At 34.8% G+C, this 16,442-nt stretch overlaps 1 long non-coding RNA gene and 1 pseudogene across 1 annotated transcript; one reads left to right on the top strand and one right to left on the bottom strand.

The window, feature by feature from the left end:
* Positions 1-9,124: 9,124 nt before the first annotated feature.
* Positions 9,125-11,186, bottom strand: LOC115987172. Its single transcript, XR_004090996.1, has 3 exons — positions 10,962-11,186; positions 10,281-10,333; positions 9,125-9,349 (listed from the first exon to the last, which is right to left on the bottom strand). It is a non-coding gene; the product is annotated as an uncharacterized LOC115987172 (long non-coding RNA).
* Positions 11,187-13,711: 2,525 nt separating this feature from the next.
* On the top strand, positions 13,712-16,207 carry LOC115987170 (annotated as a pseudogene).
* Positions 16,208-16,442: the final 235 nt, after the last annotated feature.

Genomic DNA, 16,442 nt, shown 5'->3' with positions numbered 1-16,442 from the left:
TTGCCTGAGACTCTCTATTTCCCTCTTTCTTGTCTCTTCCTCTCCTCATTGAACTCAACCAGTTCATACCTATTTAGTTGCCACTGTCCCTATAAAATTCCGCACAAATTAGTCTTCTAGGGAGCTCTACAGTTAAAGCTCTCGAAAGGATAGAACTGCTATGCCTCAAGTAGTCCAAGATGGTCTAAATGATCGGCTTCACAAGTTCATGTCCTCATTGGAGAATCCAAATGCAATCGGTTACTCTTCACATCTACATATGGATAGCAGTGAATCACAAGTGACTGTAAGCAATTAGTTTTGACCAACCCTTTTCAAATGAATATGTATCCTTCATATTACTCATTACTTTAGGCTTTTGCTCACATGAATATGTATCCTTCATTAATCATTGCTTTAGGCTTCTGTTGCTGTAACAAGCTAGATGATATTGTTGGTGATCATGATAATATTAGTTGGTGTTGAAATTTCTATTAAGAAAAATAGGACTTATGAATTAATTAATGAATTAGCTTTTTTTTTTTAAAGGATGGATTATCCAAGTATAGTCTCTTTTCAAAATGGCATATTTTTTCTTGGTTTTTTTTTCAAAATGTCCTTAGAAAGTTAGCTTCTAACTTTAAATGTCAAATTGCTGCTGCTTGATCATCCCTAATTAGCCTGCCAATCTTTGTGATATTTTGTGAACTATTCATGTCGAACATGGCTGATTCTCCCACTGGGCCACTTAGTCAATTGGCTAAGGCTCCAAGTGGATGGTCCCATGAATTTGCATTAGCTAGATTTGTGCATGTATGCATGGTAATTGCTTTGACTTGTAGAAATTAAGACTCAGATACATATAAAATACATTTTAATTTCAAATATGATAATACATAAAAATATATTCATAGGAGGGATAAGGAAAAAAAAAAAAAGGAAAATAATTCCCATAAAATGAAAAACTACATATTATACAATGGCCATAATCTGCTGCTCTCTCTAAATTTAATGTAATACTTCTTCTGGCATTCATGAAGAGAGTTATTTTCGATCCACATCTCTAGATGCCAATAGCCATAAAGAGTTCTATACTTGATTCCACAGATCCCTCAGATCAAATGTGTTGCGAGAATTACTTGCATTCTTAGCAACATCACTGATCCTTCTTGAGAATCGTCGCGTTTGTCTCCCCCAATGCCCCATTATATTATAGTCCTCATTATCTTCAATATGATATGACTCCTCCAATGCCCCCATTATAGTCCTCATTACCCTTAACATGATTTTGTGACGAAGTATTGGTTTATCAACACGCAAAGCGTTTGGTTTCTTGTGATGTGTCCTTGATGTGATATTAAGGTTTTTTAGTTTATTTTATTTTTTTCTAACATTATCATAATCTAAAATTAAAAAAATATATTACATCACCTTAATTTCATTACTTTCCTAAACAATGTAATGTTGTATTCTTGTATTGAGATTAAATTAATATAAGATTACAATAATGTAATATTACGGTGTAATGTAACATTACAGCAAACAAAATGCTCCCTAAATGTAGACTAAAAGAGCGATGGTTGATGTGCCTCCAAATAATATGAAGAATACTAAAAAGTTGTTGGGGGCTAAGACTAGGAGTTTCTTTGTCCAATTCTACGTCTTCACGCTTAGCAGATATAATCATGTTGTTCTCTAATTCACATAGCGTATTTATTTTTATTATCCACATCATATTTGAATAAACTATCTAAATATTTTGTAACTCTAATGCATTAAAATAATAATAATCAAAGTCTTTTCTAAAATGGTTTATTGGATATAGAAGTCATCAAATATTTTAAGAATGACTCTTTGTTTGCCTGGGTAATAATACAAATGTATGATTATATGAGTATATTCTTTATTGTTTTAATTAAATTAAATGACAATAAATTGTCTTCTCCATTATATAAGAGGAAAAAATGTTTTAGGTTTTAATTTTTTATTATTAATATTATCAATAAATCACAATAATCATTCTTATAATAGTTACATTCTTATACATATATAGTCCACAAGTATGAGAGTAATATTCAATAGCACAAAAATTTACACCATGATTCTTCCTTTCATTTTTCAACTTCTTTTTTATTATTATTAATTTTATCATCTCAATTTGAATTCATTATTTAATTTTTGTAAAATCTATGTTTACTCTATACTATATTTAATTATGAAGTTTCTAGGGTATACTATTTGATGGCTGATTCGAATGATTTCTTGACAAAATTTTGTTTGAATAATTTGATAAGTTGTGTTATATTTCTTTGATGATTTTTTTTTTTTAAAGTAATGGTAGTTGATTAACTTATGCCGTAAGAAATTTCTTTTGGCAATTCACAAAATGTTCCTTAAAGAACTTTTATTACAAAATTTTTACTTTTAAATAAGTTTAATTACAAATGATCATTAATAATATTTCCACGCATAGCGTGGGTCTGCAGCTAGTATTATCTTAATGATGGAGAATGGTACATCCATTCCCAGTTCACACTTTCTAAAGTTAAGCTTTTCATATCACTGATATAGTGTATTATCTTGTACTTGAGATTTGCATGTACTCGGACAATTAATGCTAAAGGATTAAAGTGACGACTGACAAGCACTCCCAAATATTAGGAGTGCTAGCAATGTATAATTTATTTTTATTGGATTACTTTGATCCAAAGACAAGTTGGTTAAGAAGGGTAAATATATATATATATTTTTTAAAAAAAGTAGTGTTCACACATTTTTAAACTGAAATGGTAACCTGAAAAAAAATTTAAACTAATATCGATATCTGAAAGCACTATTTCAAAATTGAAATCATGTTTTCCGATCATGTGTTTTAGTTTAAAAAATGAGTATATAATAGGATGTGTGTGACAATTTTTATTCTTTAAAGAATGTAAGGTCTTAAGTACACTTTTATGAGGAAAGAAAAAATTGTTGATACAGGATGATAGAAACTGTTGGCTGCATCTGTAAATGAGGCTGTCTTTGTCATTGCTAGGTTGGGTCTTATTTTTCATTGGAAGTTTTAATAAATTAGTAATAGACATTTGGAATAAACGTTATTGGTCAAAGGATAAACTATAATTGATTAGGAATAGACAGCGTGAAGGTTCAGGGATAACTATACTCTTTGGCCATACATATATATATATATATATATATATTAAGATACAGTAGTGTTTTGAATTTATGGTATTTGCTCAATGATAATTTCTCTTTACGATACGGTCAAGCATATTACAATATATATGCTTGAGTTTTTTCAACATATTTCAATAAGGCACCAATAATCCAACACCACTCCACTCTATTGCCATCTATACACAAGATTATTTATTGTTCTAAGTTGTCTAATTAATTTGATGCTGTTAAATTTTATGTCCATTGTAGGATCTATGTATTTAATTTTTTAAGCCAAAAAATAAAGATGAAATAATATCCTTATTTAATAGTTTAATAAAGAAAAATTCAAAATCACCTACCAAATCTGCCCCTTCTCCTAATTTGGCTGATGACAAAAATATGGATCCCATAGTAACTTCATCCCTCCACATCAGCCCACTTTCTTTCTCTCATATCAACCAAACTAAGAAAAATTATGGATTCCATAAAAACTTCATGCTTTCCCTTCTTTTTCTTTCCATCAAACAGAGTGTAAAGGGCCTTAAAGAAAACATTGCTTGTTTTGTTTCTTCCTTTTAGACACCGTTTTAAAAAGATTTAGAAACAGACACAGTCGTGTTAGATAAAAATTAATTAAGAAACCTCTAAAGAGAAATTATATTTTGAGACGGTTTTATGAGATATTTTCTTTAGTGCTCATAGTTTGATACATAAAGATAGTTGTGGCAAAGTTAGAAACAGACCCAAAATTTCAAATTAGGAGGGCCGAAGTATAAGGAAAAAAAAAATCCAAATAAGCATCTATATAGTTCTAACAAACTATCAACCAAAACAAATACACAAAATAGTTGTTTCTTAATATATTAAGATGCAATCATCTATCAATAAATACAAAAGACACAAAATACATTGTTTCTTAATACATTACAATGCAATCATCTATGAAAAGAGAACTCGATGCTCTTTTTTTTTTTTTTTTTTTTAAGTTTGGTTTGTAAAAATCAGGCTAATAGGTTTGTTAAATGTTTTTAAGTTTTGTTTTTGCTTAGTTTTTGGTTTGAGTAGTTAGGCTAAGTTGGTTGAGCTGATTGGAGGAGAGGAGGCCTAAGGTTTTGGAAGAGGAGGGCCCAACAACAAAAGTGATATATATATCCACTAAAAAAAAATTCTTTGGGCCAAGGGGGTCCCGGGTCCCCTTGGACCCCTCCTTGGGTCCTTTTTTTGACAAAGTGTGTATATTTCTGTGTGGTACTAGCATATTCTTGGGCTCTTTGCCCTTTGGCTAGTATAATATTTTTATGCTATTCTCATCTAGACTTGTCCAATATTGGAGAGTTCAAGAACTGAACGAGCCTCATTCTTTAATCATTGATACTTGTTTCACATTGTTAGGACATATGTGAGTCAATTTTAGGAACATATGTCAACATTTTATGTAATTGGTTAATCCTTTGACAAAACGTACTTTACTTGTAATTGGGTAGATCTAGGATGTATTTAATGCTTCAAGAAATAAGGTTTCAAGTTCAAGTGTTAAAGTCATGCAAGTCTGTTCAAGAATCAAGTGAGAAAGTGCAAGATTTTAAAACTTGACAGCTAATTCGACAGCTAGCATCTATCGAGATTTAAAAGCTGCTAAAGCCCGTGGCTCGACAGCTAGCTCAATAGATGGTTATCTATCGAGGTTTATGAAGTTCAGTTTTCAAATTGATTTTCATCCAATCTGTGAATGTATGTTTGAGCTCTCTTTTCTCACAACCCTAAACATATATAAGGATTATTTTAAGGGCCGTAAAATGTTATAGAAGTTGCACAAGAGCAAATTTCACAAGTGTGAAGAAAGGTGTGACCGGAAATCTAGTTTGCCCTAGTTCTTTTTTCTCTTGAAGAAGCTGCTGTGTTTTGTACACCATAGGGTTTTGTGACCAAGCAACTTCATGATCTTTATCGTATGATGAACAGAAGAACTTTGCAGCCAACATCCTTCTCAAGTTGGTGATCAAGTCGCGTACTGGGATCCACGTAATTGGTTAGTCACGTATTGGGAGCCGTGCATTGAAAGGAGAGATTGTTACTACAGAACAAATCCAATTGGGTATTGAGGTAAATGTTCAACTGTAGATTGGTATAAGGTACTGAGATTCCTTTACTTGTAACTGCTTGTTTTGATAACAGTGGATTCTTGGGAGTAGTGACTTTAAAATCACCAGTGGGGCTTTTGTCGTGTAAGTTTTCCCCATTCGTAAACAAATCACCTTGTCAATTTAATTTCCGCTGCATACTTAGTTTAATTGGTGATTTGTTTGTGCTTCCACGTATAATTGCATGTTAATTTGATTAATTAATAAACTTGGCTAATTAATCAATTAATTCATCACAAGGGGTCAATACGTTTTTGGCCTATCACACATGAAATTTTAATGCAAGTTTTTTTTTTTTTTTTGAGTAAAAAGTAAGACTTATTAAAACACATACAAAAATAGTAATATTAGTTTTTAAATCGGGTTTATAATACATTACATAACCAGAGTACAACTACAAAATGACTTAACCTTTGTAGTTGTAGACTAGGGTTATAAATAGCGGATACTAGACACACACAACCAATATAGAATAAACATCCCAAATTTTAATGCAAGTTGATTACCATTAGTTTGCATGTTAGTATCGTATAATGTATTTTTATTAGATAATTTTGTTTTAAAAGCAAGTTGGGCAAAAACTATAAATGTATCTAGAAAAAGTGAATTATTAAATTATTATTAATAACCCTTTTAGAAAAGAAAAAATAACACCATACATACTGACGTGCTCTCGTTTGTGGGAGATAATTAATCTCAATTGGTACCGACTTCGATTGATGCTAGCTAGGAGAAATAAATGGTTGGTGTCAGTGTAGTGATGCTGTCTTTATTAATGCGGTTGGTTCTTTTTTTCCTAGCTAGTGCTCTGATCTTTGTGTTTGATGTGAAGTGAATAAATGTTATCAGTCTAGCTAGGGATAAACTTTTAGGAATAGACAAAGGGAACCTTCAGCCTTAGCCAGTGGAGTCATCGTGTTCAAGGGTAAGCAATATAAGTGGGTTTTTTTTTTTTTTTTTTGGGCTGGGCTGGGCTGGGCTGTTACATTCTCCCATTTTTTATAAAAATTTCCTCCTCGAAATTTTACTTGGTAAACTTAGATCTCGTTATCCATATCAAATAAGAGTCACTGCCTTACAACAATTTCATTCTCTTTACTAGAGTTGATTGAACTTTCAACTAGCCAAGTAGGCTTTTGAATGGCCTATTCAACCTCAACTCCCAAACTTTCTAAATTAATAAGGATCTTCCTCTATGTGGTATGCAAAGCAGCTGAAAAATAACTAGAGACTTTCTACTAAGTGCACCACTAATGACATAGCCTTGAGGAGATGATAGTTGATAATGTAATCATGGTACTTAAACAACTCAAATCATTTCATGGTCTCATGTATAGCTCATTCTAGTTAAATAATTACCCTAAACTTTTATGATTCATACAAATATCATATCTCTCATACAAATCATGTCTCCAAATTTTCAAGCAAACACAACTGCAACTAACTCCAAGTCATGTGGTGTAATCTTTCTCATGATTCTTACATCCTACTAAGATCCAATGTAATTTCATCCTTAGAGATCCCATAACTTGACAACACTACTTGATCCAACCAAAATTCACACGTCCATAATTTAACAAACCACTTACTTTCTCTTAGTATTATTATTTTCTTTTAATAATCCTCAAGTGTTCCTCATCTCTTCTAGACTCTTAGAATAAGTCAAGATATTATCAATGAATACAATGATAAAATGATCTAGTTAATCATGAAATGCCACATTCATCAAATCCTTAGAGGTAGTAGGGCCATTAATTAATCCAAATAGCATCATTAAGAACTCATAATGACCATACCTAGCCCAAAAGGCTATCTTTGGTATTTCCCAAATTTTCGACTAGAGGTAACCAAAACAAGATCAATCTTAGAAAATACTTGTGCTGTTTGCAACTAGCCAAACAAGTCATCAACGCAAAGCAAGGGATATTTACTCTTAATGGTAACTCAATTTAGATCATGATAGTTGGTACATAACCTCATAGACCCATCATTCTCCCTAATTATTCATACAAGCATGATGAGAAGCCAACTGATCCATGCCTAGGATAACATAAAAATCATGCTTATCTAGCAACACCATTTTAGCTAATAACTCTCTACTCCGATAGACTTAAGCACAAGATTATTCCATATAATATCACCAATTGGGATTAACTTAAAATCAAGTAGTTCCAAGCTCTTATCACAACTTTTAATAAGGCAGAAGAAACAAAATAATGAGTGAAACTAAGATCAAAAGAACTCTAGCATTTGTGGAGAACAAGGAAGTATATCTGTCACCACTGTATCTGTGGACTAAGCATCCTAAGTACTCAAGGGGTACACTCTACCCTGCACCCTTTTCCCCTCATCATTACCTTTAACATATTGGGGTGTGGAAGAGGAACCCGAGCCCCTGGTAGTTGGGCATTGCCTAGCAAAGTGTCCAAGTTGCTTACAAGTGTAGCACACCTTTACTCCCTCCATGCAAGTTTGACCCTCATGGATTTTACCACAACCAATGTAGGGCCACTTCTTACCAAATTGAGGAGAGCCACCCTTGCCTTGCCCATTATAATGACCCTCATTACCGGACTTCTTAAAGAACCCCTTCTTGGAATTTTGCCCCCGACCATCTACATGTTGATAATTAGAGGGTTCTTGCTTCTTTTCATCCTCCTTGGAACCGGGGTTGCACTTAAAGTCCTCTTCAAGACTCATTGCCCGCTTCACAGTTTTAGTAAAAGTGCCCACTCCAAAAGCTATAATGTGGGGGCGACTCCTATCATTAAGACCTTTCTGAAATTTACTTACTTTCTTGGGCTCATCCAGAATCAAGTAAGGAGCAAAGTGAGAAAGCTCCACAAACTTTGCAGCATATTCTTCTACAGTCATAGTCCCCTGAACTAAATCAGAAAATTCTCTTACCTTTTGGTCCCTCACTACATCAGGAAAATATGTCTCATTAAAAACTTCTTTAAACTTCTCCCAAGTAATAGAAGTTTTCCCTCCCAACTCCATCCTCAACAATTGCTCAGTGCCTGACCACCATCTTTCAGCAGAACCCTGAAGAGCAAAAGTGGCATACACCACCTTCTGAGCATCAGTGCAATCAAGGGCTCTTAGTAATTTTTCCATCTTTAGCAGCCAATTCTCTGCTGCCAAGATCAGGCTCCCCATCAAATGTTGGAGGGTTTTGCTTATGGAACTCCCCAAAAGAGCAACCCTCCTTCCTATGTTCACCTCCCTAGACCACTCTAGCAATCCTAGCATAAATCCTGTCTGCCATCTCATCAATCTCACCACCATCAGGAGTGATAGATCTCTCACGCTCTTGGCGTTGCCTATGGCCATGCTTTGGAGCTGTAACCTCATCTACATGCCTTACTTTACATGCTTTCTTTCTAGGAGGCATAGTGTACCAAGGTACTTATACCTATACCCAAGAAACAAGCAAGTAAATCACAAGGCAACATAGAAGGTTAGCATTAAATTAAAAAAAAAAAAAAAAAAGAGAGAGAGAGAGATAAGGAAAAAGGAATAGCAGGTGGAAGCAGAAACAACAGGACAAAATAAAGAATTCATCAAACCCCTAATGCTCTGACTTAGATCAAAATCAATTCCTATTTTCAAAGTTTATAGAATCATAACCTAAACTCTGATACCATAACTATCACGCCCCCGAACCCAAAAGGGTCCAAAGCATGAGAAAGACATCTTAAGGGTACCTGTAGATTTTTCCTTTTTTACAATTCAATCTAATTAAATCATATCAAGTACCAAAATTAAGAATTATCATAATAATTCTATTAAATATATTCCCAAAGTAAGTCAGAACTCTAAGTAATAATTACAAGGACCACTGGCCACAAAAGAATGGAGGCTTGAATAAATACAATTACATATTAATAACTTGTCCCAATAGTGGAAATAAAGTCATAACCACTATAACATACAAAAGAATGAGTCAAGTCTACACTATGATGTACATCATCTAATATCTCCATCACAAAAGCTAGCCTTCATCAGCAATTAGTCTAACTATTACTAGCCACCAAAAAGCTGTCTCAAAACGATAGTTGCCTACTCTGAAAAAGTTTGTAAAATAATGAAATGAGACAGAGCCCAGTAAGTAGCATAATTAATGGGGATGGGGGAAATATAAGTTTCATAACAATGAATAGTTTACAAAACATGTTATAATTTGGGAATTTCCAAGAAAATCAAGAAAATCCATTTTTGTCTTAATAAAATGACAAGAATGATTAACAGAATGTAGCATCAAGCTTTCTCAAAATATTTCAACTCGAAACTACACGATACATTGTGAGCAATAACAAAACCATTCCAACTTGAAAATTTAACCCAAGGCAACATGACAATCGCCGACACAAAGCCGGAACTAATCTGCCGACACAAAGCCGAAACTCATCGCCAACACAAAGTCAGAACTCATTGCCGACATGAAGCTGGAACTAATAACCATCACAAAGACGGGTGCTAAGATACCAAGGTCACATGACTATAGTATCTAGCTAGGAAATCACATGTCATAGCCCAAGGGTAAAAACATGAAGAGCTCACAATTTACATAAAATCAAAACACGGTTCAATTTCAAGTAGTTTCACAAAAACCTTTGAAATACCCAATATATTCACAAGGTTCTCAAATTTTCCAAAATCATTTCTTGTCAATAACATATTCTATCAATTTCTCATATATCACAAGTCAAGATAAAACATCTTTAGAATTTGCAAATAATGCAATAAATCCATAAAGTCCATTCTCAAGAATTATATCAAAGATGCTCATCTCTTGCATACTAACAAATTATGCATTTCCCCATATGCAATATTAAACATGATGCTTTTCATATATAATCATATATAACAGAGTCACAACACAATACTTTTTAAGAAACATAGTTCCACAAATAATTTTCCAAAATGTGTTTAACCCAAAAACAAAGTTTATGCGACGTGGTTATTTTCCAAAAATCCCATTAAGAAGCTACTTACCTCGCAATCCGTAAAACCCTAATTTTCCAAGCTCCAATGAAATTAGCTAGAACCTATACAATACCAAGTAAACCTATCACAATAAGCATAAAGCTTGAAATTGTATCTAGCTACATATTAGGAATTGCCGAATAAGCACTAAATTGGGCAAGCCTAGTATTTAGCCTCACAAATAATATTTTCTACTTCCAAAGTTTCTCAACCAACTCATTCACAAGGTATAGGCTCCAATTTATAAAATTAATCCATTCAATATCATCTCCCTAATACTAAAATCTTAACAATTTATGAGTAGCTTCCATAATATTTACACAATATCATCAAGAGACCCATGAAACCAAAGTCACAACATTCTCCAACACAAACCATTTAAACTTTTACTAGCTCCAAATAACTCAATAAAAATTATATTCAACATCTATCTCACATTAAAGAGCCAAAACTCTCAAATCTTCACCACTTAGCTAACCACCATTGCAAAAATCATAAACCCACCCATCAAATACATCCACCAAGACCAAAACCCATACATAAAAACACATAAATATCACTTCTAATGCTCATAAATCACATGGGTATTATTATTAAAGCTTAGATAAACATAACCTCAAGCAAAAGCATATAAACCCACAAAAAGATTAGAAATTTATACTTCAAATAGTAGAGGTGAGTGAGCCTTACTCTTTTCCTATGGAATTTTCCAGTGGTCTTGCCTGAAAAATGGTGGTGGAAGTGGTGAGGAGTGGTACTGGCAGGAGAATAAGGGAGTGTGGAAGAGGAGCGTTTGTTAGGAAAATGAAGAGAAAAGAAAAGAGAAGTGAGGAGCCGGTCAAAGGGATAAGGAGATGAGTGAAAATGAGTGGTGGGGAAGGGTGTTAGGTGGGGGCACGTGTGGCTCCTTAAAAATCTGATTCCCTCTATTATTTATTTATTTATTTTTTTTTTTGGGCTGGGCTGTTACAATATATACTCTCATCACAGTTGTTCTCTTTAGTATGTCTCCCTCAATAAACATGCCTCAAAACAAAAGAAATTTTAGCCTTTTATAGTATTAACTATCAAGTTCAAACTTGGTGTTTTCTTGGTGTTCAATGTCCTTTGAATCTAGTGTATATCCCATTCTTAATACATTAATAATATAAATTTTTTTGTTATGCTTTGTTTTTGTTTTAGGGTATCTTCTCGATCAAAGACCTTGAAAGTTTGTTTAGACCCCTTTAATAGATTGTTTAACCTAATTTATTAACCAAGTGATTACTTGGATTAATTTTCAGATCTAGGTTAACCTAATTTGATCACATCGCTAATTAAGACTTAAGAGTTAGTTATTGACCTTCTCTTTACAGAATTAACTAATCCTAGGACAATGCAAACTATTCTTGGACAGATGCTAACTTGATCAGTTACAGCAGTAAGTGAGATGAGTAACCTCATGACACCTTATCATGGTCTGTCAAAATATCAATGTTACTTCCACAATGAATGATAGAGTGGACTTTGTGTAATGCTATCATGTTTTGGCGGTTTGTAAGATAGTTGATGATGGGTAATTTGGGATTGGTTCTTATATTATTTCAACATCTCTCCTTTCTTAAACAAGGTTAGGATAACTATGTGGCTTGTATAATGTATATGCTTATATTAAATTTATAAAGCACAACAAAGAATCTTTTTCAGTAAAGAAGGCAACCAAAAGCAAAAGATATCTTCCTAAGTTTTTAGTAGAAGGCTCTAAACTGATTTACATTTGATTATCCCTAAAAAGGACAGACTTTGCATGCATGATTTTGTGAATCATACACATAGATCACGTGCTGGATCATTCCCTGTATTTCTGCAATAAGATGAGATGCAGATACCAGAACATAGTGATAAACACATCATTTAATATAATAAATGCACTGAATGATGTCTTGTAGCACCACAACCCAACAAAAAATATAGGATATGAATATAGACACAAAACAATACACAGAAGACATGAGGAGACAGTGGACAGACGCAACAATTAGAGAAAACAACAGCACAGGGAAAACATATGCTATTTATAATACAGATCAAAACTATTATGTAACAAAAACTAGGACCAGCCACATGACATATAAAACTAGATGGCCACATATATTGCTACCAATAGTAAATCACACCTCAGCAAAGTGCAGATGGCAGTCTCCTAGTAGCTTATCAGCCAATCTCTGGATGTGTGATAAAAAGTGAAGATGATAAAATATGGAGCCTGTTGGGCCTACCTTAATGGGCCTGACGGATTGGAACTGTTGGGCCTGTGTAAAGATAGTCCCACGCGCTTTGAAGGCCCATCGCTGACAGACATAGTGAGGGCCCATGATCCGAAATCTCTATCGCCTAGAAAAGCCCTAAGATCAAAAAAGGGAAATCCTTGCTCACCACGCTTTGGAGAATTTGTATTAGAGTCCCACATGAAAAAGATTTGGAGATAAAGAAGAAAAGCCAACTCTCCACCACTATAAAAGGACTGACACTTTCGCAAATCAAGGTACAATTAATTGACCCTATCTATCGCTCTAGAGTGAAGAGACGAATTCTGACTTGACCTTCGGAGAGTGTTTGGCCGGCACCACACCGGTGCTCTCTAAAGGTTTTCTTTCGATCGTTCTTGTTGTGCAGGTTCGCTTTGAGTCGCGAGTACGGTGTGACCTATTGGTGACAATTTTCAATGTCATCAAAAAGGATTGTAAGAAAGACAAATCCCGAAAGCCCCCTTGCTCAACTTTGGAATGCAAACTATTCAAGTGTGACCTCTCTTGTGGACCCCGTTGTTCCTTCAATGGTATTTTTTTCAGCTGCACCATGGCATGTTGCAAGATTCCTTGATCACTTGTCACAGCATACTGAGATCACATGACAAAAACTAATATAATAAAAGGTAATAACAATAATTAAGTTTTGTTTAACAATGATAATAACAAACTAACATACCAACTGTTGTGGGTGCATATACGTACACACACACACAAATATATAATGAGAGAGAGAGAGAGAGAGTCCTTAATGTTCATTAAGTCCAAAACTTCCCGTAAGCATTGATGGAATAAAACAGTTGCAGCATGTGTATAAGGAAATGAGACAAAGCACATCTCATCACCAATTTTAAAAATCTTGTGAGACAGTAAAGCATTTTCTTTTGTAGAAAAATATGAAAAGTGATTGAATGGCTGCTTAATTTGGCAATTACAAGTGTTATGCTTATGACTACCATACATGACGAAATAATACCCATGCATAGCAGGTGCAATGGATGGTCTCCGTGATTCCTAAAACACGCCAGGTTGACTTTAAGAGTTCAATAATTTCTTCCTCTTCCTGAAAAAGTGGATAGAAATAGATTGTCCAGTCAAGCAAATTGTGAAAAGTTCATCTACAATGAATCATCATATTAAATTTACAACAATTCCTTGGATCATCTTTTGAATCTGATTAACATCCCTAATTTGTCTTTAGGCTAATTTACTATTGTGTTGGAGAGGGATTTTGAGTTCATTTTGGAGCAAATATGAAAGAGGTGGACTTATGAAGGGGTTGAATTAATGTTGATAGACTTACGCTTGTCTTTCTAAGATTTTAATTTTCCATTTGTCCATCATCATTGTTGCCCTTGTTGGATTTTCAACATTTATAATTGTAATTTGATGGGGATACTTATAGTACACAGTTTTTGATTTTAGTTTTTCCTTTCTGCATATTTCTCAATGCTGTACTTTTTCTTTGCTTTATCAAAAATCAAATAGGGGAGTTGTAATGCTCTTAGTATTGCATTAGCTTTAAGATACCAAATGTCTCCACTCTCTCTTGCTCCTCACACTCTCTTATGAGTGCTGTGAGAGTGTCTCTCTTATACCTTAGCAAGTTTCATCAGTTTTCTTTTTAAAAGTTTATAATGGGTAAGGAGAAGGTTCACAACAACATTGTGGTCATTGGCCATGTCGACTTTGGAAAGTCGATCACCACCTGGAAATTGATTTACAAGCTTGGAGGTATTGACATGGTATTGACAAATGTAATATTGTGAGGTTCGAGATGGAGGCTGCTGAGATGAAAAAGAGGTCATTTAAGTATGCTTGGGTGTTGGACTTGTCAAAAAAAAAGTATGCTTGGTTGTTGGACAAGCTCAAGGCTGAGCATGAGCATGGTATTACCCATTGATATTGCCTTGTGGAAGTATTGAGACCACCAAATACTACTGCACTGTCATTGATGCACCTGGACATTTTGAGTTGATTAAGAACATGATTACTGGTACCTCACAGGCTGACTCCATTTTCCTCATTATTGACTCTGCTGGAGGTTTTGAAGCTGGTATTTCTGAGGATGGTCAGACCTGTGTACATGCTTTGCTTGCATTTACCCTTGGTGTCAAGCAGATGATTTGCTGCTGCAACAAGGTGGATGCCACAACCCCATAATACTCCAAGGCATGGTATGATGAAATTGTTAAGGAAGTCTCATTTTATTTAAAGAAGATTGGTTACAACCCTGACAAGATCCCTTTCATGGGGTTTCTGGTTTTGAGGGTGATAACATGATTGAGAGGTTTGCCAATCTCAACTGGTACAAGGGCTTCACCTTCCTTGAGGCTCTTGACCAGGAGCCCAAGAGGCCCTCAGACAAGCCCCTCCATCTTCCTCTCTGGGATCTCTACTAGATTGGTGGTATTGGAACTGTCCTTGTGGGGCGGGTTGAGACTGGTGTCCCTAAGCCTGGGATGGTTGCGACATTTGTCCCCACTGGATTGAAAAATGAAGTTAAGTCTGTAGAGATGCACCATGAAGCTCTCCAGGAGGCCTTTCCCGATGACAATGTTGGTCTCAACATGAAGAATGTTGCTGTTTAGGATCTCAAGCATGGTTTTGTTGCTTCCAACTCCAAGGGTGATCCTGCCAAGTGCTGATTTCACCTCCATCATCATGAACCACCCTGGTCAGACTGGCAACAGCTATGCTCCTGTCCTTGATTGTCACACCTCCCACATTGCTGTTAAGTTTGCTGAACTTGTGACCAAGATTGACAGGAGATCTGGGAAGGAGCCAAATTTTTTGGAGAATGGTGATGCAGGGTTTGTGAAGATGATTCCTACATAGTCCATGTTGTTGAGACTTTCTCTGAGTACCCACCCCTTGGTTGATTTTCCGTGAGGAACATGCGCCAGACCGTGGCTTTTGGTGTCATCAAGAGTGTTGAAAAGAAGGATCCTTCAGGTGTTAAGGTCACCAAGTCTGCAACAAAGAAGAGTGGAAACTGAAATGTGCTTTTGAGGTTTATGCTAGTTGACTAGTTTTATCTATTTTGGTGTTACTGGTTTTAAATTTTATTTTGGTTGTTCTTGCATTTTTGAGGACAGCTTTAAAAGTTTCCATCACAGTCCTCTAGCCTTACTTCTGAGGATGTGGAGGGGTTGAGCAGTCAAATTTCATCTGGTTGCTTGACAAGCTGTGGTGGAAGTTCTGTTTTCTGATTTATGTTTTTAAATTCTATATCTCATTGAAATCAGTTGTGTAGTTCATTGTTGATGAACAACTTCATATTAGTGGAAAAACTTTGGTTGTTAGTTCACTATCTAAATAAATAAAAACATACGAAATGTCATCATTAGACATGAATGAATGATGTTACGGTAACCTTGTTATGTTATTGCTTACATGTTATTTGATTTATTGGAATTATTTCAATGAGCTTTGATCTTTTTGTGTTGCAGGTATACTATAATACGCTTCTTGTGGGCTATTTCATTCTTTTGTTTTTCCATCATATATAAGAAAAATGTGGTGCAGTTCCTTTATTTCTGTTATCTTTCTGACTTTTCTTATTTTACTAGGAAATCATGAAAGAGACAATGGAGAGAGTTCCTTTGATGAAAGAGATTGTCGATTACTACAGTGGACCAGATAGGGTAACTGCAAAGCAACAACAAGAAGAATTAGAAAGGGTTGCAAAAACAGTTCCTGTCAGTGCACCTAAGTCTGTAAAGCAGTTTGCTGACCGTGCAGTTCTATCTCTTCAGGTTAGTTGTTCACCCTTGGTGTCCTGAAATCTCATGTTATTTCTACATTGGGGATGAATTTCTCTTTATAGAGTAATTGCTTCTTGCCTATGCCTCTGTGTGTGTGTGTATGTGTTAATTGTATT

This window comes from Quercus lobata, chromosome 4 (genome assembly GCF_001633185.2).
Source record: "Quercus lobata isolate SW786 chromosome 4, ValleyOak3.0 Primary Assembly, whole genome shotgun sequence".
Classification (NCBI taxonomy): domain Eukaryota; kingdom Viridiplantae; phylum Streptophyta; class Magnoliopsida; order Fagales; family Fagaceae; genus Quercus; species Quercus lobata.
This window is presented reverse-complemented; position numbering and strand designations above follow the sequence as displayed.